This window comes from Hemitrygon akajei, chromosome 19 (assembly GCF_048418815.1).
Source record: "Hemitrygon akajei chromosome 19, sHemAka1.3, whole genome shotgun sequence".
NCBI lineage: Eukaryota > Metazoa > Chordata > Chondrichthyes > Myliobatiformes > Dasyatidae > Hemitrygon > Hemitrygon akajei.
In genome coordinates, this window is record NC_133142.1 from 7,034,064 (window position 1) to 7,060,315 (window position 26,252).

At 45.2% G+C, this 26,252-nt stretch overlaps 1 long non-coding RNA gene across 1 annotated transcript in view; it reads left to right on the forward strand.

Moving 5' to 3' along the window:
* The first annotated feature begins 18,566 nt into the window (after positions 1-18,566).
* LOC140742095 (uncharacterized) overlaps positions 18,567-26,252 on the forward strand; it is a 15,554-nt gene continuing 7,868 nt past the window's right edge. The window contains exon 1 of the long non-coding RNA XR_012102210.1: positions 18,567-18,666. This is a non-coding gene — a long non-coding RNA (uncharacterized lncRNA). The remainder of the gene's footprint in view (positions 18,667-26,252) is intronic.

Below are 26,252 nucleotides of genomic sequence, written 5' to 3' on the forward strand. Positions count from 1 at the left end.
TGGTGTGGTCTAACCAGGGTTTTATAGAGCTGCAACAGCACTTTGGGGATGTACTCATTTAAGGAGGATTGTGAAAAGGTGGGAGTCAGTGCCTAGACATCGGAGTATGGCATGGGCCAGAGCACTGATGTACCAGACACCAGACTTCTATGAATTTTATGTTGGGCGCAACCTCACTAGAGATCCTCACATCCCCAACACATAGAACATAGAACAGTATATCACAGGAACAGGCCTTTTAATCCAGGATATCTGTGACCACCATGATGCCAAAATAAGCTGCCCAACTGCTTGCTTATGGTCTATATCCATAAGACATAGGAGCAGAATTAGGCCATTCAGCCCATCGAGTCTGCTTGATTTTTAATCCTCTTAACCCCATTCTTCTGCTTTCTACCCATAACCTTTGACATCCTTAATAATCAAGAAGCTATCAACCTCCATTTTAAATATACTCAATGACTTGGCTTGCCAATGAGTTTCACAGATTCACCACCCTCTGACTAAAGAAGCCTCCCTTCCCTCTTCATATACAACATGCAGGATGCTGGAGGAACCCTGTGGGTCAGGCAGCGTCTGTGGAGAGAAACGGGTGGTTGGCATTTTGGGTCAAATCTCTTTGTGAGGACTGGTTCCTCCAGAATTTTGTGCGTTTTTCTTTGCTGCAGATTCCTGTATCTGCCACCTCTTGTGTCTTAATTTCCTGTTCTACTGCCTATCTAAATCAAGAATTTCCTGTATGCGTCTCTTAAATCTTACTATCATATCTGCTTCCAGCACCTCCCCTGGCAGCAAGCTCTCTCCTCTCACCCCAGAAAATTGTTGGGTGCATGCAAGTCCTTGCCAGAGGTGACAGCAGAGCCTGATACATTAGGGCAGGGGTTCTCAATCTTTTCAATGCCATGGACTAATAACATTAAGCAAGGGGTCCTTGGACCCAAGTCTGAGAACCCCTGGATTAGGACATTTAAGAAACTCTTAAAGGAACATGGTTGATAAAAAAAATGAAGAGCTATGTAAGGGAGAAGGGTTAGTCTGATTTTAGAGTAGGCTAAAAGGACGGCACTACACTGTGGGCCAAAAAGCCTGGCCTGTGCTGTACTGATCTGTGTTTCTTGCCTCTTCTCAGCCACTCCCTCCCCCACCCCCCTCGCCACCTGCACAACACATCGTACCTATCGGGTGCCATAGCAACAATTCCCTCTCATTTTCAATCACAGGTATTACTGTACGGTTTTGCACGGGTGAAAATAAATTGCAATTTATTGTGCGTCTATTAGCAAGTCTTTGTTATAATTGTGTCTCCACTGAATGCTTCTTAACAGAGGGATCAGAATGGTTATCTGAAGAGTACAGTGATGGAACAAATGGTGATTTTGTGGGGTAATTTATTTTAATTGCTAGACAACTTAATGGGGAATAATTCCAATTTCTGTCCATAGGAGTTGCTCATTTTCTTTCTCACTAAGTATTTAAAAAACACCAATCAAACACACACACACACAAACATACACACACACACACACACACACACACACACACACACACACACACACACACACACACACACACACACACACACACACACACACACACACACACACACACACACACACACACACACACACACACACACACACACACCAGGTTCCAGGTTCAGGAACAGTTATTACCCTGAAACAACAACAACAGGCTGCTGAACCAGTGAGGATAGTTTCACTCACCCCAACACTGAAATGACTCCACAAACTACAGACTCACTTTCAAGGACTCTACAATTCATGCTCTCAGTATTACTTATTTACTTGATTTTTGTATCCGCAGTTTGTTCTTTGTACACTGATTGTGTGTTGTTTTTCATTCATTCTGTTGTATTCCTTTGTTCTACTGGGAATGCCGGAAAGAGAATGAATCTCGGGGCAGTATATAGTAACAAAATACTTTGATAATAAATTTATTTTGAAATTTGAATGATCTCAGGGCCAGGGTTTGGCACTTTTAATCACTGATTACAACAACAGATTTGCTTTGGAAACCACAACCAGGAACGATCACAAGTCTTTACAATAATAGAGCAGAGCATCAGGCCGAGGGTTCATTTTATTGAGAGCTCATAAATAATGATAAAAGTCCTCTTTGTGGACTGAATGCTGTTAATGTCTCATTGGGCATAGGCACCATGCTTTATGCATTGTCACTGGTCTCAGTGAGGCTTTAAACATTAATTGGAAAGTGAAAAGACTGAACTGAATTTAATGAGGCAGCCTGTTGTAATTTCCAAAGTTGGACATTATTTACAGTGATTGTACTGATGGTACCATCTATCAGTCGGCGGCTTGATCCCGGCACAGTGATCCGGATTGATATGCTTCATGGTCTAGGCTCATAACTAATAAACCTGACGCCGAATATTTAAGATGCGTACTTCCCCAGGGGACGCTGATGCTATTCAAGTCATGGGAAAGAGCGTAGCGAGAGAAGCTCAAGATGAAACATTACTCAAACAAACTCAAAGGGTTAATGGCCTGTGTTCCGTAGATTTGGGGCAAGCGGGTAGAGTAGCAGCTAGCGCAATGCTTTACAGTGCTGGTTGTAAGATTGGGGTTCGCTTCCCGCTGCTGTCTATATGCTCTCCCGTGTGGTGTGGTGTGGTGTGGTGTGTTTGTTTGGAAGTGTAGCAGTAGATGTAATTGCTTTACAGCTCCAGCAATCACTGCAAGGAATTTTTATGTTCTCCTCCTGACCACGTGGTTTTCTTCCAGGTGCTCTGGATTCCTCCCACATTCCAAACACGTGCAGTTAGGGTGAGTTTCCGGCGTATGTTGGAGCCGGAACTGTGGCAATACTTGCGGGCTGCCCCCAGTACAACCCCCGCTGATTTGATTTGACACCAACAACGCATTTCACTGTATGTACGAAGTTCAAAGTAAATTTATTATCAAAGTACATGCTGTATACGTCGGCATATACAACCCTGAGATTCACGTTCTTATGGTCATGCACAAGAAACGCAATAGAACCAATGCAACACACACAAAATACTGGTGGAACGCAGCAGGCCAGGCAGCATCTATAGGAAGAAGTACAGTCGACGTTTCGGGCTGAGACCATTCCAGGACGAAGATGTTTTCCTTTTTTAAACAAAGGGGCTTCCCTTCCTCCACCATCAACTCTGCCCTCAAACGCATCTCTCCCATTTCACGCACATCTGCCCTCACCCCATCCACCCACCACCCCACTCGGGTTAGGATTCCCCTTGTCCTCATCTACCACCCCTCCAGCCTCCAGGTCCAACGTATAATTCTCCGTAACTTCCGCCACCTCCAACGGGATCCCACTACCAAGCACATCTTTCCCTCCCCGCTCTTTCTTCTTTCCGCAGGGATCGCTCCCTATGCGACTCCCTTGTCCACTCGTCCTCCCCATCCCTTCCCACCGATCTCCCTCCTGGCACTTATCCTAGTAAACAGAACAAGTGCTACACCTGCCCTTACACTTCCTCCCTCACCACCATTCAGGGCCCCAGACAGTCCTTCCAGGTGAGGCGACACTTCACCTGTGAGTCAGCTGGTGTGGTATACTGCGTCCGGTGCTCCCGGTGTGGCCTTTTATATATTGGTGAGACCCGACACAGACTGGGAGACCGTTTCGCGGAACACCTACACTCGGTCCGCCAGAGAAAGCGGGATCTCCTAGTGGTCACACATTTTAATTCCACGTCCCATTCTGATATGTCTATCCATAGCCTCCTCTATTGTCAAGGTGAAGCCACATTCAGGTTGGAGGAACAACACCTTATATTCCATCTGGGTAGCCTCCAACCTGATGGCATGAACATTGATTTCACTAACTTCTGTTAATGCCCCTCCTCCCCTTCTTACCCATCCCTTATTTATTTATTCCTCCCTTCCTTTTTTTCTCTCTCTGCCCCTCTCACAATCACTCTTTGCCTGTTCTCCATCTGCCTCTGGTGCTCCCCTCCCCCTTTCTTTCTCCCTAGGCCTCCCATCCCATGATCCTCTCCCTTCTCCAGCTCTGTATCCCTTTTGCCAATCACCTTTCCAGCTCTCAGCTTCATCCCTCCCCCTCCTGTCTTCTCCTATCATCTCAGATTTCCCTTAATTCCCCCTCTCCCTACTTTCAAATCTCTAACTATCTCTCATTTCAGTTAGTCCTGACGAAGGGTCTCGGTCCGAAACATTGACTGTACTTCTTCCTATAGATGCTAAGCACAAAGTACACTGCAGATGCTGTGGCCAAATCAAGATGAATAAAAAAGCTGGATGAACTCAGCAGGTCGGGTAGCATCCGTTGAAAGAAGCAGTCAACGTTTCGGGTCGAGACCCGTCAGGTCAACGGATGCTGCCCGACCTGCTGAGTTCATCCAGCTTTTTTGTACGTTCCTATAGATGCTGCCTGGCCTACTGCATTCCACCAGTATTTTGTGCGTGTTGCTTGAATTTCCAGCATCTGCAGATTTCCTTGTGTTCGCGAGAACCAATGAAAGACTGAACTCAGCAGGTCAGACAACCAGAGAATAAACTGTGCAAATACAAAAGAAATAGAAAGCAATAAATAAGCAATAAATATTGAGAATATGAGATGTAGCATCCTTGAAAGATAGGTTGAGGACATATGGATGGGGCAAGTGAAGTTGAGTAAAGTTATTCCTTCACTTTCAAGAGCTTGATGTTTAAGGGGTAATAACTTTTCCTGAACCTGGTGGTGTGAGTCCTGAAGCTCCTGTACCTTCTTTCTGATGGCAGCAGCGAGAAGAGAACACGTTCTGAGTGGTGGGGGTCCCTGATGATGGATGTTTTCTTCCATGTAGATGTGCTCAATGGTGGGGAGGGCTTTACTCATGATGCACTCATGCCATTTCCACTCGTTTTATAACGATTTTCCATTCAAGGGCATTGGTGTTTCCATACCAGGCCGTGATGCTAATATACTCTCCACCATACATCTATAAAAGTTTATCACAATTTTAGATGTCCTGCTGAATATTTGCAAACTTTTAAGGAAGCAGAGATGCTGCTGTGCTTTCTTTGTAATTGCTCCTCAGAGGACTAGCTTAAGGCCCTCTGGGTTCCTCCTCTAGAAGTTAATAATGAGCTCCTTGGTCTTGCTGACGTTGAGCGAGAGGTTGTTGTTGCAACACCACTCAGCCAGATTTTCAGTCTTCCTCCGATATCCTAATTTGTCACCACCTTGGATCTGGCCTGTAATTGTGGTGTTGTCAGTAAACTTAAATATGGCATTGGAGCTTTGTTTAGTCGCACAGTCATAAGTGTAAAGTGGGTTGAGCAGTGGGCTGAGCGCACAGCCTGCAGTGCACCTATGCTGAGGAAGATTGTGAATGAAATGTTGTTTCCAACCCCATCAGAGTGGGGTCTGCAAGAGAGGAAATCACGGATCCAATTGCACAAGGAGGTATTGAGGCAAAGGTCTTGAAGCTCATTGGTTAGTTTTGAGGGGATGATGTGTTGTAGTTGATAAAGGGCTTCCTGATGTGTGTACCTTTGCTGTCCAGATGTTCCGAAGTTGTGTGAAGAGCCAATGCGATGGTATCTGCTCTGGACTGGTTGTTCTAGTAGGCAAATTGGAGTGGATCCAAGTCACTTCTCAGCAGGAGTTGATGTGTTTCATCGCCAAGCTCTCAGAACACTTCATCACTGTAGATGTAAATGGAATTGGACGACAGTCATTGAGGCGGGTTGCTGCATTCCTCTTAGGCACTGGTAAACTTGAAGCAGCTGGGTGCTTCAGACTGCCAAAGCCAGTTGATCAGCACAGGTCTTTAGTACTCAGACAAGTACGCCGTCCGTGGTTTCACCCTCCAGCCTCAGAGACTGAAATCACAGGGTCAGAGTTCGTGAAGATTCCTCCATGTTCTGATGGCCAAAGTGAGCATAAAAGGCATTGAGCTCATCTGGGAGTGAGGCCCGCTTGTCACCCATGTTGCTCAATTTCACTTTGTGAGAGAGAGATGATAGCATTGAAGCCCTGTCACAACTGTCGAGCTTCCTTCAGTGATTCAAGTTTTGTCCAGAATTGCCACTTCGGATGTGCGGTGGCTTTCCAGAGATCAGACCTGGACCTCCTGTATCCTACTTGCTTGCCAGACTTGATTGCCATTGATCTGGCCGGCAGCAGACTGCAGATCTCATGCTTCATCCAGGGCTTCTGGTTGGGGAAGATGATTGAATGATTTTGTGGGGGAACACTCGTCTGCAACTGTTTTAACAAAATTCATTGGAACCACGGTGTATTTATTCAGATCCACAGACGAGTCCACGAACACGGCCCTGTCCAGTGACTCAAAGCATGCCTGTAGCCACACCTCTGCCTCCTGCAGCCATCTCTTTATTGTCCTTACTTCTGGACCCTTGCTCTTCAGCTTTTGTACGCAGGTGGAATGACAGCCAAGTGATCAGGTTTTCCAAAATGTGATCTAGACACGGAATTGTAGACATTCCTAATCGTAGTATACCAGTAGTCAAGTATGTTAGGGTCCCTGATGCAGCAGGTCATATGCTAATGATGATAGGGCAGAAATTTCTTCAAACTAGCCTGACTGAAGTCCCTGACTATGATTTGAAATGCAATAGGGTGGGCTGTTTCTTGTTTGGTGATGGCAGCATCTGCTGTCTTGAGTTCCTGATTAACATCGGCTTCTGGCGGTATGTAAACTGCGGTCAGGTTCACGCACGAGAACGCTGTTGGTGAGTAGAGTGGTCAGCCCTTAAATGTCAGCTGTTCCAGGTCAGGAGAATAGGAGTACCACAAGACAGAGACCGCTGTGCCCAAGCACATCTGAGAAATGTACACGTGACAAATAAAACCAATCTTTATCTTTATAAGATGAATTACTGTGGAATATTGAGTGGAGATGGTGAGTAGTGAGGTGGGGGAGGGGTAATTGCAGAGGAATCATGAGGAAAGTGTGTAGGGAGAATAGGGTGAGGACTGGTCATTACAAATTAGAAGGAACATTGGCCGTATCTGAACATTTTGACAACACCTCGTTTGGTAGAGACATATCTCCACTCCGCCACCCAAATCACCTCTCAAAAATGGTTTGAGACGATTACTCTAAATTTAAACACAGGCAACAGGAATGGTGCAAGACTAGATTTAGCAAAGTTGGCCAGGGTGATAGATTAGAAAGTTAGATGAATGGATTAAATATGGCAGATATTTAAGGAAGCTTGTGCTTAGGTATTTATTGGAATAAAGTCATAGAGTGATAGAACATGGAAAATGACCTTTCAGCCCAAATCATTCATGCCCCATTTTTTAAAATTTTTATTGCCCATTACGTCACTGGTGTTTTGAACAGCAATGAAGGTCCTCCATCTCTGGTGCTGGTCAGGGCTTCCTTCATTGCGCCAGTAGCTTCCTCTCGGTTGTCACTGATGTCAGTCCTGGGTGGAGACTCAGGAATAATGTTGCACTCAGATGTAAAAGGATTCTTCATTGCTGTTCCTGAAACAGTTTTGTTTGACCAGTTGGGGTTGTTAGCTCTGAGATGAATACCAGAACCTGGAGGACCAGTGGACAACTCTTAGTCTGTCCTCTACCCTCTGACCTGTTTGGCATGGATAACTCTACCAAGAGCCAAAGCATAAAGCCCTCCAGCCAACATCTCTCTGGGTCATTGAGGCATACAAGCCTCCAAACCACGACATGGTTGTGGTCTTCTTGGAGGATGCCCATGCAAGTCGATCCAATTTCCCTGCATTTGACTCAAATCCCTCCAAATCTTTGTAATCCTTGACCATGTCGAAAGACTTTGAATTATTGTTATTGTAGCTACTTTTATCACTTCCTCTTGTTCCATATGTCCATCACCCTGTATGTGAAGCAGTCACAGAGAGAAGAACCACTCAGATTCCTTTGCAAGCTTCCCCCTCTCATCTGAAAAATATTTCCCCTACTTCATGCTTCCCTTTCCCTTGGGAAAGGACTGAGTTTATACACTCTGTCTGTGCTCTCTGTGACTTTTTCACCTCTCTAAGGTAACCTCTCAGTCTCTAACACTCCAGAGAATAAAGTTCTAACTTGCCATTGACATTGTTCCAGATTTATTAAATCACTTGATGAAATCTTGCTGTAACCTTCACCGCTCGAAGGGAAACAAATCCAATTTTTCTGATCTCTGGTAAATCTGGTCTTGACATTGTTCCCGAAAGAATAAACAGCATAGCATAGTACTGGTCCTTCAGCTCGCAATGTTCTGTTGGACTTTTAAACCCACTCCATGATCAATCTAACCTTCCCTCTCAGGGAGACCTCTATTTTTCTATCATCCATGTGTCTATCCAAGAATTTTTTTAAACATCCTTAACATAGCTGCCTCTACCAACACCCCTGGAAGGGTGTTCCTTGCACTTACCACTGACCTCTGCCCCTATATTTTCATACAGTCATAGTCATAGAAAATTACAGCACAGAAACAGGCCCTTTGGCCCATCTAGTTCATGCCAAACCATTTAAACTGCCCATCCCATCAATCTGCACTGGGACCATAGCCCTTCATACCCCTACCATCCATATACCATTCCAAACTTCTCTTAAATGTTGAACTCGAGCTTGCATGCACCACTTGTGCTGGCTGTTCATTCCATGCTCACACGACACTCAGAGTGAAGAGATTTCCCCTCTTGTTACCCTTAAACTTTTCATGTTTCAACCTTAACCCAAGACCTCTAGTTGTAGTTTCACCCAAGTGCAGAGGAAAAAGCCACTTCCATTTACCCTATCTTTTCCCCTCATAACTTTGTATAGCTCTTTCCTCCAATTGCCTTAGAGTTATGCCGTCTCAATTGATGTATGCCTCTTGTCATCTTGTACACCTTTATCAATTGGCCTCTCATCCTGTTTCGCTCCAAAGAGAAAAGCCATAGTTCGTTCAACCTATCTTCATAAGATATGCAGTCTAATCCAAACAGCATCCCGGGAAATCTTCTCTGCAACCCCTCTAGAGTTTTCACATCTTTCCTATAATGAGATGACCTGAAATGAACATAATATATATTTTTTTAAAATTGAGATACAGCACAGAATATGCCTTTCCAACCCTTTGAGAAGTGCTGCCCAGCATCCCAGGCAATGATGTGGATCACAATGTGTGAGTACTGAGTGAGAATCAGAGTTTTTCATCAACAGCATGCAGACTGGTGCTCATTTTGAAAACTGCAACTTGACTTTTTATCTTCTTCTTTTTCCTCAGCAGTCCATTTATTTTTCTCTGTCTGACATGTTCTTTGTATATATCCTACTTTGTTGCATTTGTTTTTTGCAAGTTTCACCATTAAACCTGCATTTGGTCAGGTGTATGTGAGCCCCTGCCACAACAGTAACACAATTTGTTTGGCCGGTCAGGTTTCTGTTTAGACATTGCAATTTTGTTCACACCCTTTTTCATTTCTGATTGCAAACTCAATTGTGTCTCTAGATGTTCTTTCCATTGACACAGCAGTTTTAACTGCTCTTTTAAATGCGAGTTGTGCTTCAGTTGGGCGACATTTTTGAATGCTTTCTTGTAAGATTCCACAAACTGAACGATCTCTCGGTGCATCATTAAGCCCACCACTGAACTGACAATACTCAGACAATCTCTTCAATTCAGCCACGTAAGCTGAAATGGACTCCCCTTATAAAACTTACAGCATTCTGCAATCAACAATGGTTTCAGTTCTAAATGTTCCTGCATTACTTTCATGATATCAGCACCGCTCATTGCAGCTGGTTTGGTTGGAGCAGTCTGCAAACTGCATGCTTTTGCACCAATTGCACTCAGCAAACCTGGCTCTCACCTTTCATTGGTCATTTCATTTGCTTCAAAATGCTGCTCAATTCGATCAGAATACATCATCCAGTTAGCTGTTGTGTGATCGAATGCATCCACCTTTCTGACGTACCTTGCTATTTCTGCTTTTTATTATTTTATCATCTGGCACTCACTGTTTATGAACCCATGAATTTTGTCCATTTTCTGCCTTTTTTTAAACTCAACTTTCTTTTTCTACGCTTCCGGAAAAATATGTGCTGTGATGCTTTTTTAAGAACTCAAATGTCTCACTGCACTTCAACAGGTAGGTGGTTATTTCAGGTTTGTTTTAAAACTTACTCATCTCCACTGTGATGTTTTGTACCTCCAAAAACTTATCACAATAAAAAACATGGGAGCCTGGGATAACTTGTGTACTTTGTTTCTCTTTAGTGAAGTGTTCACATATGATGGGGTAGTGTAATGACGCATGTCATTCACTTACTTTTACATATAACCCATAATGAATTATGTAAACAAACATAAAAAGCTTAATCAAACAATATATTTACAATATTACTTATACATTACTGAAATATTAAATACTCCTAGCGTGGTGTAACCAGAGTTTTATAGAGCTGCAGAATTACCTTGCAGTCCTTGAACTCAATCCACCGACTAATAAGGCCAACACATTGTACGCCTTCCTAACCACCATATCAACTCATGACAACCCTATCAACTTGCAAGAGAAACAATGCAAATCAGCCTGATAGGCCCACAGTACAAGATGCAAAGTGATGGAAGAAGGTGGTATAGAAAATCATGAAATATTTATGCTTAATTTAGCCCAAGGTTGTCGGAGAGAAAAGAAAACTGTGTTCTAGATAGGACTGCAATACCATGTCTCTGGTAGCTGAAGTCCCATCCATAATAAAAGAAATGTCAATGTGCACTTGTCAAAAGTTTCCAATAAAAATGAGGAGCGCCTTCAGCAACTGTCTTTGGACTGCTTCCCGAGCCCTTCGCTCTCAACAATTGTTCACATTGCTGATTTTTTTTTTACTATTGCTAAAATATTAACAAGCTGTCAGAATTCAACTGGCGAGGATCTGCACGGATGCTCTGCATACTCATGCTATTTATAGCCCACGTTAGTTCCAGGCCACTGCTCACCAGTGGGTGACAAACCTGAGACCATGTTGAAGCAGACTGTGGCGGTTTGTCAGGTTGGCACTGGAGCGACGACATGCGCGAGGACAAGAGAGGATCCAGCAGTAACGAGTGAGGCTATCTTGTCTCTACTAAAAGTACAAAAGTCAGCTACATATGTTCTCTGTCTTCCAGTTTTGAGAGGTCAGTGTAGACCTTCAGACTGGAAATATGGAATGACAAACTCAATCTCCTCAGCTACAGAGCATTTCATTCTTTTGATTTCATCCACATCTTCACTACTGCTTGTCAAGTGTGCTTTCCAGGTACCCAAATACATAGAAACATAGAAAAACATACAGCGCAATACAGACCCTTTGCCCACAAAGCTGTGCCGAACATGTCCCTACCTTAGAACTACCTAGGCTTTACCCATAGCCGTCTATTTTTCTGAGCTTTATATACATGTCCAGGAGTCTCTTAAAAGACCCTATTGTTTCTGCCTCCACCACCGTCGCTGGCAGCCTATTCCATGCACTCACCACTCTCTGCGTAAAAAACTTTCCCCTGACATCTCCTCTGTACCTACTTCCAATCACCTTAAAACTGTGCCCTCTCGTGCTAGCCAATTCAGCCCTGGGGAAAAGCCTCTGACTATCCATATGATCAATGCCTCTCATTATCTTATACACCTCTATTAAGTCACCTCTCATCTTCCGTCACTCCAAGGAGAAAAGGTGAGTTCATTCAACCTATTCTCATAAGGCATGCTCCCCAATCCAGGCAATATCCTTGTCAATCTCCTCTGCACCCTTTCTATGGTTTCCACGTCCTTCCAATAGTGAGGCGACCAGAATTGAGCACAGTACTCCAAGTGGGATCTGACCAAGTTCCTATATAGCTGCAACATTACTTCTCGGCTCTTAAACTCAATCCCAAGATTGATGAAGGCCAATGCATTGTACGCCTTCTTAACCACAGAGTCAATCTGCATTGCAGCTTTGAGTGTCCTATGAACTCAGACCCCAAGATCCCTCTGATCTTCCACACTGCCAAGAGTCTTACCATCAATACTATATTCTGCCATCATCTTTGACCTACCAAAATGAACCACCTCACACTTACCTGGGTTGAACTCTATCTGCCACTTCTCAGCCCAGTTTTGCATCCTATCAATGTCCTGTTGTAACCTCTGACAGCCGTTCACACTATCCACAACACACCCAACCTTTGTGTCATCAGCAAATTTACAACCCATCCCTCCACTTCCTCATCCAGGTCATTTATAAAAATCACAAAGAGTAGGGGTCCCAGAACTGATCCCTGAAGCACACCACTGGTCACTGGCCTCCATGCAGAATATGACCCGTCTACAACCAGTCTTTGCCTTCTGTGGGAAAACCAGTTCTGGATCCCCTTGGATCCCATGCCTCCTTACTTTCTCAATAAGCCTTGCATGGGGTACCTTATCAAATGCCTTGCTGAAATCCATATACACTATATCTTTACAACTCCTCCATCAAACTTTACAACTCCTCCCTTGGAGTGTCAGACACCCTGAGCCAATAGGCTGGTCCTGGACTTATTTCCACTTGGCATAATTTACTTATTATTTAATTATTTATGGTTTTAATATTGCTATATTTCTACACTATTCTTGGTTGGTGCGACTGTAACAAAACCCAATTTCCCTCAGGATCAATAAAGTATGTCTGTCTATCTACTGCTCTACCTTCATCAATATATAACCATATAACAATCACAGCACGGAAACAGGCCATTCCAGCCCTCCTAGTCCGTGCCAAACTCTTAATCTCACCTAGTCCCACCTACCCGCACTCAGCCCATAACCCTCCACTCCTTTCCTGTCCATATACCTATCCAATTTTACCTTAAATGACACAACTGAACTGGCCTCTACTACTTCTACAGGAAGCTCATTCCACACAGCTATCACTCTCTGAGTAAAGAAATACCCCCTCGTGTTTCCCTTAAACTTTTGCCCCCTAACTCTCAAATCATGTCCTCTCGTTTGAATCTCCCCTACTCTCAATGGAAACAGCCTATTCACGTCAACTCTATCTATCCCTCTCAACATTTTAAATACCTCGATCAAATCCCCCCTCAACCTTCTACGCTCCAATGAATAGAGACCTAACTTGTTCAACCTTTCTCTGTAACTTAAGTGTTGAAACCCAGGTAACATCCTAGTAAATCAATATGTTTAGTCACATCCTCAAAAAATTCAATCAGGCTCATAAGGCACAACCTGCCTTTGACAAAGCCATGCTGACTATTCCTAATCATATTATGCCTCTCCAAATGTTCATAAATCCTGCCTCTCAGGATCTTCTCCATCAACTTACCAACCACTGGTAAGACTCACTGGTCTATAACTTCCTGGGCTATCCCTCCTCCCTTTCTTAAATAAGGAAACAATATCTGCAACCCTCCAATCCTCCGAAACCTCCCCCATCCTCATTGATGATGCAAAGATCATTGCCAGAGGCTCAGTAATCTCCTCCCTCACCTCCCACAGTAGCCTGGGGTACAACCCGCCTGCTTCCGGTGACTTATCCAACTTGATGCTTTCTAAAAGCTCCAGCACATCCTCTTTCTTAATTACTACATTCTCAAGCTTTCTAGTCCTCTGCAAGTCATCCGTAGACCCGCTTCAGTATTCTGTAGTGAATACTGAAGCAAAATATTCATTAAGTACCTCCGCTATTTCCTTCGGTTCCATACACACTTTTCCATTGTCACACTTGATTGGTCCTATTCTCTCACGTCTTATCCTCTTGCTTTTCACATAGTTGTAGAATACTTTGGGGTTTTCCTTAATCCTGTCCACCAAGGCCTTCTCATGGCCCCTTCTGGCTCTCTTAATTTCTTTCTTAAACTCCTTCCTGCTAGCCTTATAATCTTCATTGCCCAGTTTTTTGATCGTTTCGTAAGCTCTTCTTTTCTTCTTGACTAGATTTGTGCACCACATATCTTGTACCCTACCATCCTACCATCCTGTTGAAATCCTTTTCTTTAAGAACCTTGGTGTTGTGCTGCGATATTATTTCCTTTGGTATTCATTGATTCCCATCCAGAGTGTCTGTCTCTCAGAGGATTGATGGCAAAAAGAGTTAGTGGGGTGGGAGTGCTTGGAGGTCAAAGTCATGTTGGTAGGTTTGTTCGCTGAGCCTGGAGGTCAGGTCACAAACGTTTCGTCACTAGTAGAGGTGACATCATCCGTATGCAAATGACTGCCATTTCTGTGGAGTGCTCATGCTTATATCAGTCCGACTCAATGTTCTGATTGGTTGGCTGTCCCACTGGTTGCTGGTGTGTACACGGGGTCCTGGCCAACTGGATAGTTGAGTGATCTAGGCTGGACTGAATCCCTGGTTATTGGTCATTATGAGTGTGTCAGGGTCCGGTCCGGTCCGTAATCCGCGTTCCGGGTCTCGATCCGGTCCAAGGGCTCCTGACTCCGGGTCCTGCAGTTGCCCCTCCCGTCACCCGTGAACTAGTTAGGACCCTCCTGGCTCAAGGAGGCACACCTGTAACTCATTGAGCTGCAGGTGTTTATAAGGGGCCTTGGGACTGGGACCAGGTGGGTGGTCATTTTGTTCTGTTTCCCCGCCGGCTCCGAACTCTTCTCTGCATTCTGTTATCCTGTCCGGGCTCAGATCTACTCCTCATCCTGCTTCTCTGCCCCGTACCAGTACTGCCAGGTTGGTCCTCTCCCCCACCTTTCTTCCCATGCACTGGTTCTGCTTTTCCGCTCGTTTGTTTTGTTCGCGCGGTCGGGCTGTCTGCCGGCCTTTCCCAATTTTCCTGCTATCATGGCTGTTGTGTTGGTCACCCTAGACCTATGCCCGTTCCTACCCCTGCCTCCATTGGGCGGGTCCGGCCGACCTGCCGCTGCCCGGCGGTGGTTCTGCCCGTTCCTATCCCTTGCCTCAGTCAGGCAGGTCCGGCCGACCCGCCGCTGCCCGGCTGGAGTTCTGCCCCGTCCTCCTCTTCCGCCCGAACCTTGGGATTGTGCCCCGCACCCGCCTAGGGGTCCGCGTCGTGCCCAGGCCTCCGGTGTTTCCGTCTGGGAGGCGGCCCTACTCGGGATATATGCGGCCCACCCAGGGAGGACTCTCCGCCAGCTTACCTAGCCACCTAGACCTGCCTGCCTGAACCCCGGGAGCCTGTCTACCTGAACTCGAACTCCGGGAGCCCGCTCCGCTCTGCCTGCCTGAACTGCGGGAGCCCGCTCCGCTCTTCCTGCAGGAACTCCGGGAGCCCGCTCCGCTCTGCCTGCCTGAACTGCGGGAGCCCGCTCCGCTCTGCCTGCCTGAACTGTGGGAGCCCGCTCCGCTCTTCCTGCAGGAACTCCGGGAGCCCGCTCCGCTCTTCCTGCAGGAACTCCGGGAGCCCGCTCCTCTCTGCCTGCCTGACACTCTATCTACCTGAACCCCAGCTCTACCCTTAAATGCCATGGCATCCTCATCCTGTCCTCCCCCTAGTACTTCAGTGTCTGCGTCCTGTGTTTGGGTCCACCCGGCCCCGGTCCTGACATAGTGCCATTCTCCCCTTCCCCCTCTCTCTCCTTCTCCCCTTTCTCTTTCCCTCTCCCTTCTCTCTCCTTCCCCCTCTTTTCTCTCTCTCCTTCCCCTTCTTTTCTCTCTCTCCTTCCCCTTCTTTTCTCTCTCTCCTCCCCCTCTTTTCTCTCTCTCCTCCCCCCTCTTTTCTCTCTCACTCTCCCCCCTCTTTCGCTCCCCCTCTTTCTCTCCCCCCTCTTTCTCTCCCCCCTCTCACCCCTCTCCCTCCCCTCCTTGTTTCTCTTTTTCTCTCTCACCCGCACATAGGTCCATGAATTGTGTCCAGTTCAATATGCTTGTTCATAGAGTCATCTGTTGAGAACACTGTTCTGTCATTTTGAAGAGCCAGCACTTCCCTCCACTCCATCCCCACAGAGCTGCAAAAAAGGATGGATTCCCTCACGTGCACGATTGGTTAAGGGAAGCTTTAAGGCTTTGGAGATCAAAGCACAAAGTAATTTATGAGCAAAGTGCATATATCATATAGAACCATGAGAAAACAAAGAAACACAACAGATTTCATGAAAAAACACACGTAAGAGAGACCAACAAACATCCAATTTGCAAAAGAAGACAAATTGTGCAAATAATAGAGATACAAATAGTACATCGAACGTAGGTTGCAGAGCCCCCACTCCATGGGCTGCAGAGTGAAACCGGTGACTACAGGGCAGCAACTGTTCCAGAACCAGTCCGCATGGGCCCCGTGCACAGATGCTGAAAATCGGAAATAAATACAAACAGAAAATGCCAAGAATGTGCAGTGGGTCGGACAGCAGCTGTGGAGAGAAAGACCAGAGTGGATAATTCAGTTATGGGGAAGAAACAAGTTAGCTTTGAGTTATAAAGACAGTGATGGGAAGAATGGATAGAGGGAAGAAAGGCAAAGTTAGGGTTTTAGTGGAAATAACTTATGTAGCCCCCTGAACAACTGGCTGGATGGGGGAAGTTAGAGGGTGATACTAAGAGAAAGATGTATGATGGATTTGGTGAAACCTATCATTGAATTGTTAGTTGGTGGGAACGGGAATTCACTATATAGATCCACAGCGGGAAGCTGGAGAAGGGAATGTCTAAGAATGGAGTAGAGATTACTGGTTCATACAGAGGCCTGCTGGGGGTGGGGTGGGGAGGGTCAAAAGGAGAAAGTGAAGACCACATTGGGTGAACGGCCAGGAATTACTATATAGTTCTCAGAATGAAGAGAGGCCATTGAAGAAATTCCTTGTACTTAGAAGTTCATAAAGATTCTCATCTTGTGAGACACATCATCTAAAACTTTGGCAAACTTCTATAGATGTGCACCTCTATCAAGACATCTGCTACGAAGAGAAAAGCCCTCGCTTGATCAACCTATCCTCATAACAGATGTCCTACAGCCTATCAAATGCTCTTCATCTCAAGTTCTTGATATTTATTGCTTATTGCATTAATTAATATCACTATTTTTTTTCTTTTTGAATTTTACGGTTCATTGCCTTTTGCACACTGGTTGTTTGGCCATCTTGTTGTGTGTGGTCTTTCATTGATCCTGTGGTGTTACCTTTCTATTTACTGTGAATGCCCCAAAGAAAATGAATCTCATGGTTGTATATGGAGACATTTATGTACTTTGCTAACATATTTACTTTGACCTTTCAACTTTGAACTCTAATCCAGGATGCATCCTGGTAAATCTCTTCTGCACCCTCTCTGTAGCTTTCACATCAAACCTTTGCCCAGTGCATTCTGTGAGATATATCCTTTGGAACGGTGAAGAGACTTAACTGAGGGCTATAAAAAGGAGAAGGTGCTCGATTGAGCCAATATTTGCCGTCAAAAGAGAGGTCAAATCAAACTGGATCTGCTTATAGTAATTGGCAAAAGGATTACAAGGAAAGTGAGGAAAATATTTTTCACAGGAAAGTGAAGGGACCACACTGCCTGAGAGGATGGTGGAAAAAGAGTCATTCAGCGTGTTAAAACAGAATTTGGGTATGTACCTGAACAGTTGCGCCCCATCACCCAGGACGTGCCCTCTTCACATTGCTACCATCAGGGAGGAGGTATGAGAACCTGAAGACATGCACTCAATGTTTTAGAAACAGCTTCTTCCTCTCTGCCATCAGACAATGAACCCATATACACTACCTGCTCTCATTTTGGCCCTACTTATTTAATTTATTTTTTTGTAATATATTACTTATTGTAATTTATAGCTTTTTATTATTATCAATTGTGCTGTACTGCTGCTGCAGAACTACAAATTTCTGATTCTGATTTTGCAGAGCTAGGCCCAGCACCTACACGATGGGCTGAATGGCATCCTTCTGAACAACTGGTTGGTGCCCAAAGTTTGCACTGAATTTGATTATTAAAAATGAGGGGTTTTTGAGGATTTTTTTTGCAGTGTCCTGCCCAGTATTTATTCCTCAGTCTACACTTGAACAAATAACTGTACTCTGCCTTATGTTGTGGTTCTAAGAATAAGCCAGGAAATTATAGGCCAGTGAGCCTGACATCAGCAGTGGATAAATCTTTCTTCCTCCTCATTTTTTCTGTTTTTGTTTGCCACTTTCTCTCCCTCTTACTTACTGCCTGCTATTTAGGGCAGCAGTGAAAGTCCTCCATCACGGCCTGTTCTTGGCCACAGAACGCAGAACAGTACAGCACAGTAACAGGCCCTTTGGCCCGCAATCTTGTGCCGAACCAGCTAAAATGTAAATCAGAAACCTCCAAAAACGAGCATAATGTCCATATCCCTCCATCTTCCTCATATCCATGTGGTTATCTAAATGTCTCTGAAAAGCCTCTAATCCATTTGTTTCTACCACCATACCAGGAAGCCCATTCCAGACACCCACCATTCTCTGAGTAAAAAACTTACCCCTCCCATCCTCCTTCAACCTGCCCCCTCTCACCTTCTAAGCATGCCCTCTTCTCTGTTGGGCCTCAGGTGCAGTTTAGACTATACCGTCACACACAGATATATAGTAGAAGGACTTTTCATTTGTTTCTGTAACAATTTTATTGACTGTTCAGGATTCTTAGCCCTGAGCTGGAAACCCGAACCTGGAGGACCAGTGGATCACACTTAGCTTGGCATCTGCCCTGTGACCTCTTCGTGACCCCACTGAGGGAATGGCTGCAGTCAACATCGCTCTCCGGGTCACTGAGGTACGCAAGCCTCCAAACCCTACGGCAAGGTTGAGGTCCTCTTGACCATCTTCTCTCTAATTTCATTCAACCTTTCCTTTTGTCTTGTTGTTTGGTCATCTCCTTGTACCTCTCTTTCTCTCTGCACCTGCCTGTCACTCTCTGAATTTATCTCCTGTTTTTATCTTCCTTTTCTTCCTCCCTTTATTTTCTCTCTCTTTGAAAATATTGACATATATGCAGGGTGGTGGGGTGGAGATACGTCTCTACCAAAGGAGGTAAAAGGGCTCCTTCCCTCGTCTAGCCTGTGGGTCACCCTTGGGGAAGGTGTAGCCCCTGCTTAGCCTCTGATCAGGGTCACGTGAAGCCATGGGAGCAGGTGGTTGATGGTCGTATGAGCAGTCGGTGCAGATCACAAGTCCTGGTTATGTGACCAAGTCAAGTCAAGTCAAGTCACTTTTATTGTCATTTTGACCATAACTGCTTGTACAGTACATAGTAAAAATGAGACAATGTTTTTCAGGACCATGGTGTTACATGACACAGTACAAAAACTAGGCTGAACTACGTTAAAAAAAAACAACACAGAGAGAAAAAAAACACACAACTACACTAGACTACAGACCTACCCAGGACTGCACAAAGTGCACAAAACAGTGCAGGCGTTAGAATAAGTAATAAACAGAACAATAGGGCAAGGTGTCAGGTCAGGTGCTGGGTATTGAGGAGGATGCCAGGCACTGATGCCAGGCAGACAACCTCTAAAGAGTATTAATAATGGCTGTGGTCACCCATCTTGTAAATTCACCGCCCAGAAGAAGGGAATGGCAAATCACTTCTGTAAAAAAATTTGCCAAGAATAATCATGATCACAGACCATCATACGATATGGCGCATAACAATGGTGATGATATACAGAAAGATGCCAGAAAGGGGCCAGTTACATCACGAAGGATCCCAACAGCCTGCTTACGGACTGCTTCTCCCACTCCCATCAGGGAGGGGGCTACGTAGCATCCATGCCAGGACCACCAGACTTAAGAACAGTTACTTTCCACAAGCAGTGAGGCTGATCAACACCTCCACCCACTAACCCACCCCACCACACCCCCAACCACCACTACCTTATCATTTCCCGTGAGTTACCTTATGTACAGACACTCCTGTGCCTGAAGTCACTTTATAGACATACAAGCAATCTATGTGTATAAACAACACACACAAAATGCTGGAGGAACTCAGCAGGCCAGGTATTATCTATGGAAAAGAGTACAGTCGACATTTCTGATAGGAGAGAATGGAAGAACGTGGCAGAAGGGGAGGGAGGAGGAGCACGAGAGAGAGGTCATGGACAGTCCTGAAGAAGGGTCTTGGCCCGAAATATCAACTGTTCACTCTTTTCCATAGATGCTGCCTGACCTGCTGAGTTCCTCCAGCATTTTGTGTGTGTTTCGCTGGATTTCCAGTGTCTGCAGATTTTCTCGTGTTTATGTCTATAAGCAACCTTACGTATTTATATTTATTGCCTTTTATTAAATACCATTATGTTCGTTATCTCATTGTATTTTTTTTGTGCTGCATCAGATCCAGAGAAACAGTTATTTCGTTCTGCTTTACACTTGTGTACTGGAAATGACATTAAACAATCCTGAATTTTTTCTCTCTCTTTCACTCGAAATCTGTTTATCTCGACTTGCTCGGTATCTAGCCCTCAGTTAAAACTTGGCAACAGATGTTCTTTGCTCTAAGTTACTCCTATTCCTGGGAGCTTGCTGTGCCAAATTGTCTGCTGTATCTCCTCCAGTGCACTTCAACAGTAGTTAATTAGCTGTAACCTGATGCTGGATGTCCTGAGGTATTATAAACACTCATCTTCTCCCCTCTCTGTGATCTCAGCCCAAAAGGGGAATACTGCAATTGCTGCACCGGTGCGGATTTTAATTTCCTCATGCCATCACCTCTCACTGGCGCTCACATCAGCAACTTCAGAATTAAAGAGAATCAGAGAATCAGACTCCCTTTAGTTCGGATCTACACCCTTACTGAATGTGAAAGAAGAGAGAGAAGGGGAGAGGGACAGAGAAGGGAAGAGAGAGAGGCAGACGGGCAGAGACAAAGACAGAGAGAACAGGGAGAGAAAGGGAGAGGGAGGGAGAGGGGGAGAGGAAAAGAGAGAGGGGAGAGAGACTGAAATAGAGACAGAGGGAGAGTGAGAGCGAGAGGGGAGAGAGAGAGGAGGAGAGAGATAGAAGGACAGGCAGACAAACAGATAGAGGGGAGATGGACAGAGGGGAGAGAGGGAATGATGGAGGGAGAGAGAGCGAGAGAGCTAAAGAGAGAGAGAAAGAGGGCGTGTGTGGAAGACAGAGGAAAGGGTGAGATAGGAAAAGAGAGAGAGAAGGAGAGAGGGTGTGTGGAAGACAGTTAGAGGAAAGGGAGAGGGAGGAAGAGAGAGAGAGAGTAATAAATAGGAAGTGGGGAGAGAGAGGTAGTAGAGATGGAAAGAGAGAGAAAGAGGGAGACTGAAGGAGAGGAGGAGGGAGATGAATGAGAGAGAGAGGATGAAGTGTGGTAGAGTGAGAAAGGAGAGAGGATGAGAGCGAGAGACAGACAGAGTGGGGTGAGGAACAGAGGAAAAACGGAGGAGAGAGGGAGGGACAAAGATAGGGAGAGAGAGAGAGGGGAGAGATATGGGGGAGTGAGAGAGATAGAGAGAGGAGAGAGAAAGAGAGGAGGAGAGGGAGGGGAAAAGGTACAAGAGGGAGAGGGAGAGATAGAGAGAGGAGAGAGGGAGAGAGAGAGAGAGAGAGCAAGAGAGTGCAGCAAAGTACATTTCCAGTGGGAATGAGCCACTCCAGTAATTGTCACCTGGAATTACCTCTGACAGATGACAACCTTGTGTCACCTTCCTACACTTTAACAGAGAAATGCTCTGCTTACTTTTAATGGATTATCACAACACCGAAGACCTGCTCTTTGTGTTGTAGCCTACAGTGGTCCTTTCCCTGTCTTTTGTTGTTGATGTTCACAACAAACTCAGTATTTCTTCTGTTGATATTTTCAGCTAGTTGTGATGACCAGAAGAAGTCCAGATGTAAAAATCAAACCAACAGTGTCCTCCCACAATCTCTGTGTGAGACTGCTTGCCTCGAACTGCACAGCTCACTCCTACAAGAAACAATAAATGCTTGCTCACTTAAAGCTAGTCCAATGTCTTCAATCTGTAGAGTAGGACCATAAGACCAAAAGATATAGGAGCAGAATTAGGCCATTTGGCCCATCGAGTCTGATCTGGCATTCCATCGTGACTGATTCATTATCCTTCTCAACCCCAATCTCCTCCTTTCTCCCCATAACCTTTGACATTTTTACTAATCATGAACCTATCAACCTCTGCTTTGGAATTTGTTTCCACAGGTGACTATAGAGGCCAGGTTACTGGGGGCATTTAAGGCAGAAGTTGACAGGCTCTTGATTGGTCAGGGTGTGAAAAAGTTATGGGGAGAAGGCAGGGGAATGGGTTTGAGAGGGAAATGGATCAGCCATATTGAAATGGTGGAGCAGACTCGATGGGCCAAAAGGCCTCGTTCTGCTCCTACGTCTTATGGTCTATGGCCTTACTATGCCCAGTGACCCGACCCCCACAGCTGTCTGTAGCAATGAATTCACAGATTTGCCACCATCTGGCTTAAGAAATTCCACCTCACCTCTGCTCTAAAGGGATGTCCTATTCTGAGGCTGTGCCCTCTGGTCCTAGACTCCCTCACTTTAGGAAACATCCTTTCCACATCCACTCTCCCTTCGATAGGTTTCAATGAGCATACAGAGTAAACGTTTCTTTTAAAATCTGAGTGTACCTCTTGGTAATTCCTTCAATCATGGTTGTACTAGACGCCACTATTTATCTCAGAGTTACTGCCTCTAATAAATATGAATATGTATCTTCAAATAGATGAAGAGACTTTTAAAGTTCAAAGTAAATTTATTATCAATGTACATGCATGTCAACCTATACTACCCTGAGATTCATTTTCTTGCAGTCATTCACAGCAGGTACAAATAAACTACAGACAAAGATGGACAAACCAATGTGCAAAAGACAAATTGTGAAAATACAAAAACAAACAAATAATAATAATGATAATGAATAACATAAATAGCATTGAGATCTTGAGTTTTAGAATCCTTGAAAGAGAGTCGGTAGGTTGTGGAACCAGCTCTGTATTGGGGTGAGTGAAGTCATCCACACTGGTTTAGGAGCCTGATGGTTAAGGGGTAATAACTGTCCCTGAATCTGGGGGTGTAGGACCTGTACCTCCATCCTGATGGCAGCTGTGAAAAGGTGGGGGTCTCCAATGATGCGCTATGGAGATGGTGCAGAAGAGGTTTACCAGGATGAGGCCTAGTCTTACAGATCAGGTCATTAGACTGTGCATTGAGGTGGAACAAGGTAAAAAGGTTTCTGAGGATCTGAGTTACAGTGAAAGGTTGAATGTGTTTGGATTTTATTTGCTGGAGTTTAGGAGAATTAGAGGAGATTTGATGGAGGTATGCAAAATTATGAGGGGTAGAGATAGAATAAATGTAAGCAAATTTTTCCCACTAAGGTTTGGTTAGACTAGAACTAGAGGTCATAGGTTAAGTGCAAGGTGAAATATTTAAGTGGAAACTCGGGGGGGGGGGTCTTTTTCACTCAGAGGTTGGTGAGAGTGTGGAACGAGCTGCCAGCAGAAGTGGTGGATGTGGGTTTGATTGCAACATTTAAGAGAAATTTGGATAAGCACATGGGTGGGAGGGGTATGGGAGGAGGCTATGGTCAAGGTGTGGCTTGATGGGACCATGCAGAATAACTGATGGGCCAAAGGGCCTGATTCTGTACTATAGTTCTCTCATGACGATGCAGAAGTTGGACGAACTTGGAATGCTTCCTTTGGCGCATCAGTGACTGAAGACTTTATGAAGTTATGAGGGGGTAGAGAGACGACTAATATCTTATTTCCAGGGTTGAAGGCATGGACTTAAGGTGAGAGGGGGGAGTTCAAAGCAGATGTGCGATGCAAGTATTTTTACACAGAGAGCAGCGTGCCTGGAATGGAATGTCGGGAGGGGGGTGGTCATGGTGGAAGCAGGCATGTACATTAGAATCTCTTACCCCCAAGAGGACCACAACCTTGTCGTGGTTTGGAGGCCTGCATGTCTCACTGATCCAGTGAGCTGTGCCAGCAGGACTCAGGGCTTTATACTTGGTGGGGTCACTCATGCCAAACAGGTTAGACTAAGAGCGGCCCACAGGTCCGGGGGGTTCAGCTCAGGAGGGCTAACGACTCTGACTAGTCAAACAAAACTGTTCTGGAAGCAGCAACGAAGAGTCCTTCTACATCTGTGTGGCCAAAGGCAGTCAGGGATGGAGGACCTTCATTGCTGCCAGTGACATAACGGCAGTGAGTAAGTGAGAGGCTGTTAGATATGCGGAGAATGGAGGGAAATGGGCCATGTGCGGGCATCATTAGGTTAATGAGTGTGGCACAGCGTTGTGGGTAGGAACCTGCTCCTGTGCTGCACTCTTCAATGCTCTATGTCACAATAAAGAATATTCTGTTGGTAGCTCTACCCCTCATCATGCCTTTGCACGCAACAGAAATGAAGGAACTAATGTTACCATATGATCAAAGATCTCTACTCAGCTAAACCCTTCATCAGCAAGAGTTAAGGTTATTATTCCCTAGGAAGCAAAAAAATTAAGATGCCAGAAATGTAAGCATCATCACGTAGTTCAAAGTTCAAAGTATACTACCCTGAAATTCGTTCTCTTGCCGGCATTCACGGCAGAACAACGAAATACAATAGAATCAATGAAAAAGTACACACAAAGACTGACAAATAACCAATGTGTAAAAAGAAGACAAACTGTGCAAATAAAAATATATAAGTAATTCTGAGAACATGAATTTTAAAGTCCTCCAGGATGAGTGCATAAGTTGTGCACGTAGCCACACAGAGCAAAGAGCGCAGCACATGAAAGGCTCTTCAGTCCGCTGTTGAAACTGTGTCACAATCAATCAAACCCTTCCCTCTTACACATCTCATAACCCTCCATTTTCCTGTCATCCATATGCCTAAGGACTTCTCCATTAGTAGTAAAAGCAGGAAGTGTTGAACCACTCAGCGGATTAGGCAGCTTTCGTGGAAAGGAATGCCTCGTGCACTGAGTGTAGATTGTTACAGCACAGTCCAGGCCCTTTTACCCACGATGTTGTACCAAGCTTTTAACTTATTCCAATATCAAGCTAACCCTTCCCTCCAACATAGCCCTCCATTTTTCTAACATTCATGAGCTTCTCCATGTTTTCCTGAATCCTACCTGTCGAGGGATTACAAGGACAGGGATGTGACCTGAGGCTTTACAAGACACTGGTGAGGCCTCACCTCGAGTACTGTGAACAGTTTTGAGCTCCTCATCGCAGAAGAGATGTGCTGGCATTGGAGAGGGTCCAGAGGAGGTTCACAAGGATGATTCAAGGAATGAAAGGGTTATTATACGAGAAGGTTTGATGGCTTTGGGTCTGTACTCGCTGGAATTTAGAAGGATGAGGAGGGATCTCATTGAAACCTTTTGAACGTTGAAAGGCCTTGACAGAGTAGAGGTGGAAAAGGTGTTTCCCTATGGTGGACAAGAGGGCACAGCCTCAGGATATAGGGGTGCCCTTTCGAAACAGAGATGTGGAGAAATTTCTTTAGCCAGAGGGTGGTGAATTTGTGGAATTTGTTGCCACGTGCAGCTTGTGGAGGCCGGGTCGTTGGGTTTAATGTATCAAGCTTCATCAACACTTCTAGAAGTGTGTTCCAGACACTAACCTCTGCGTAAAAGAAACTGACTCTGACATCTCCCCTATACTTTCCTCCTAGCACCTTAAAAGATGTCCTCTTGCAGGTCAAACACAAGGAAATCTGCAGATGCTGGAAATTCAAACAACACACACAAAATGCTGGTGGAACACAGCAGGCCAGGCAGCATCTATAGGGAGAAGCACTGATGAAGGGTCTCGGCCCGAAACGTCGACAGTGCTTCTCCCTATAGATGCTGCCTAGCCTGCTGTGTTCCACCAGCATTTTGTGTGTCCTCTTGCAGGTGTTGGGCACATTCACCTCATTGTATCTGCAGACACCAATAAGGATTAGGTCCATAAGACTCATAAGACATAAGAGCAGAATTAGGCCACTCAGCCCATCGAGTCCTTCGAGTCCGCTCCCCCATTCCATCAAGGCTGATTTATTTTCCCTCTCAGCCCCATTTTCCTGCAATCTCCTGCCCCGTGTGAAGGGCAAGTGATTTGTCAGTTCTTCTTTGACAAGTTAGATTAAAATTGATCCATTTCACACTTCCAGCCTCAGAGTGTCTACGTTATTAAAATATTTACTCTCTATGGGGTGGAGATACGTCTCTACCAAAGGAGGTGTACGGCACACCTTCCCTCTGCCAGCCTGCAGGTCACCCTTGGGCAAGGTGTAGCACCTGCGTAATACCCCCGAGCAGGGTCACGTGAAGCCATGGGAGCAGGTGGTGGATGGTCGTAGGAGTAGCTGGTGCAGATCACAAGTCCTGGTTA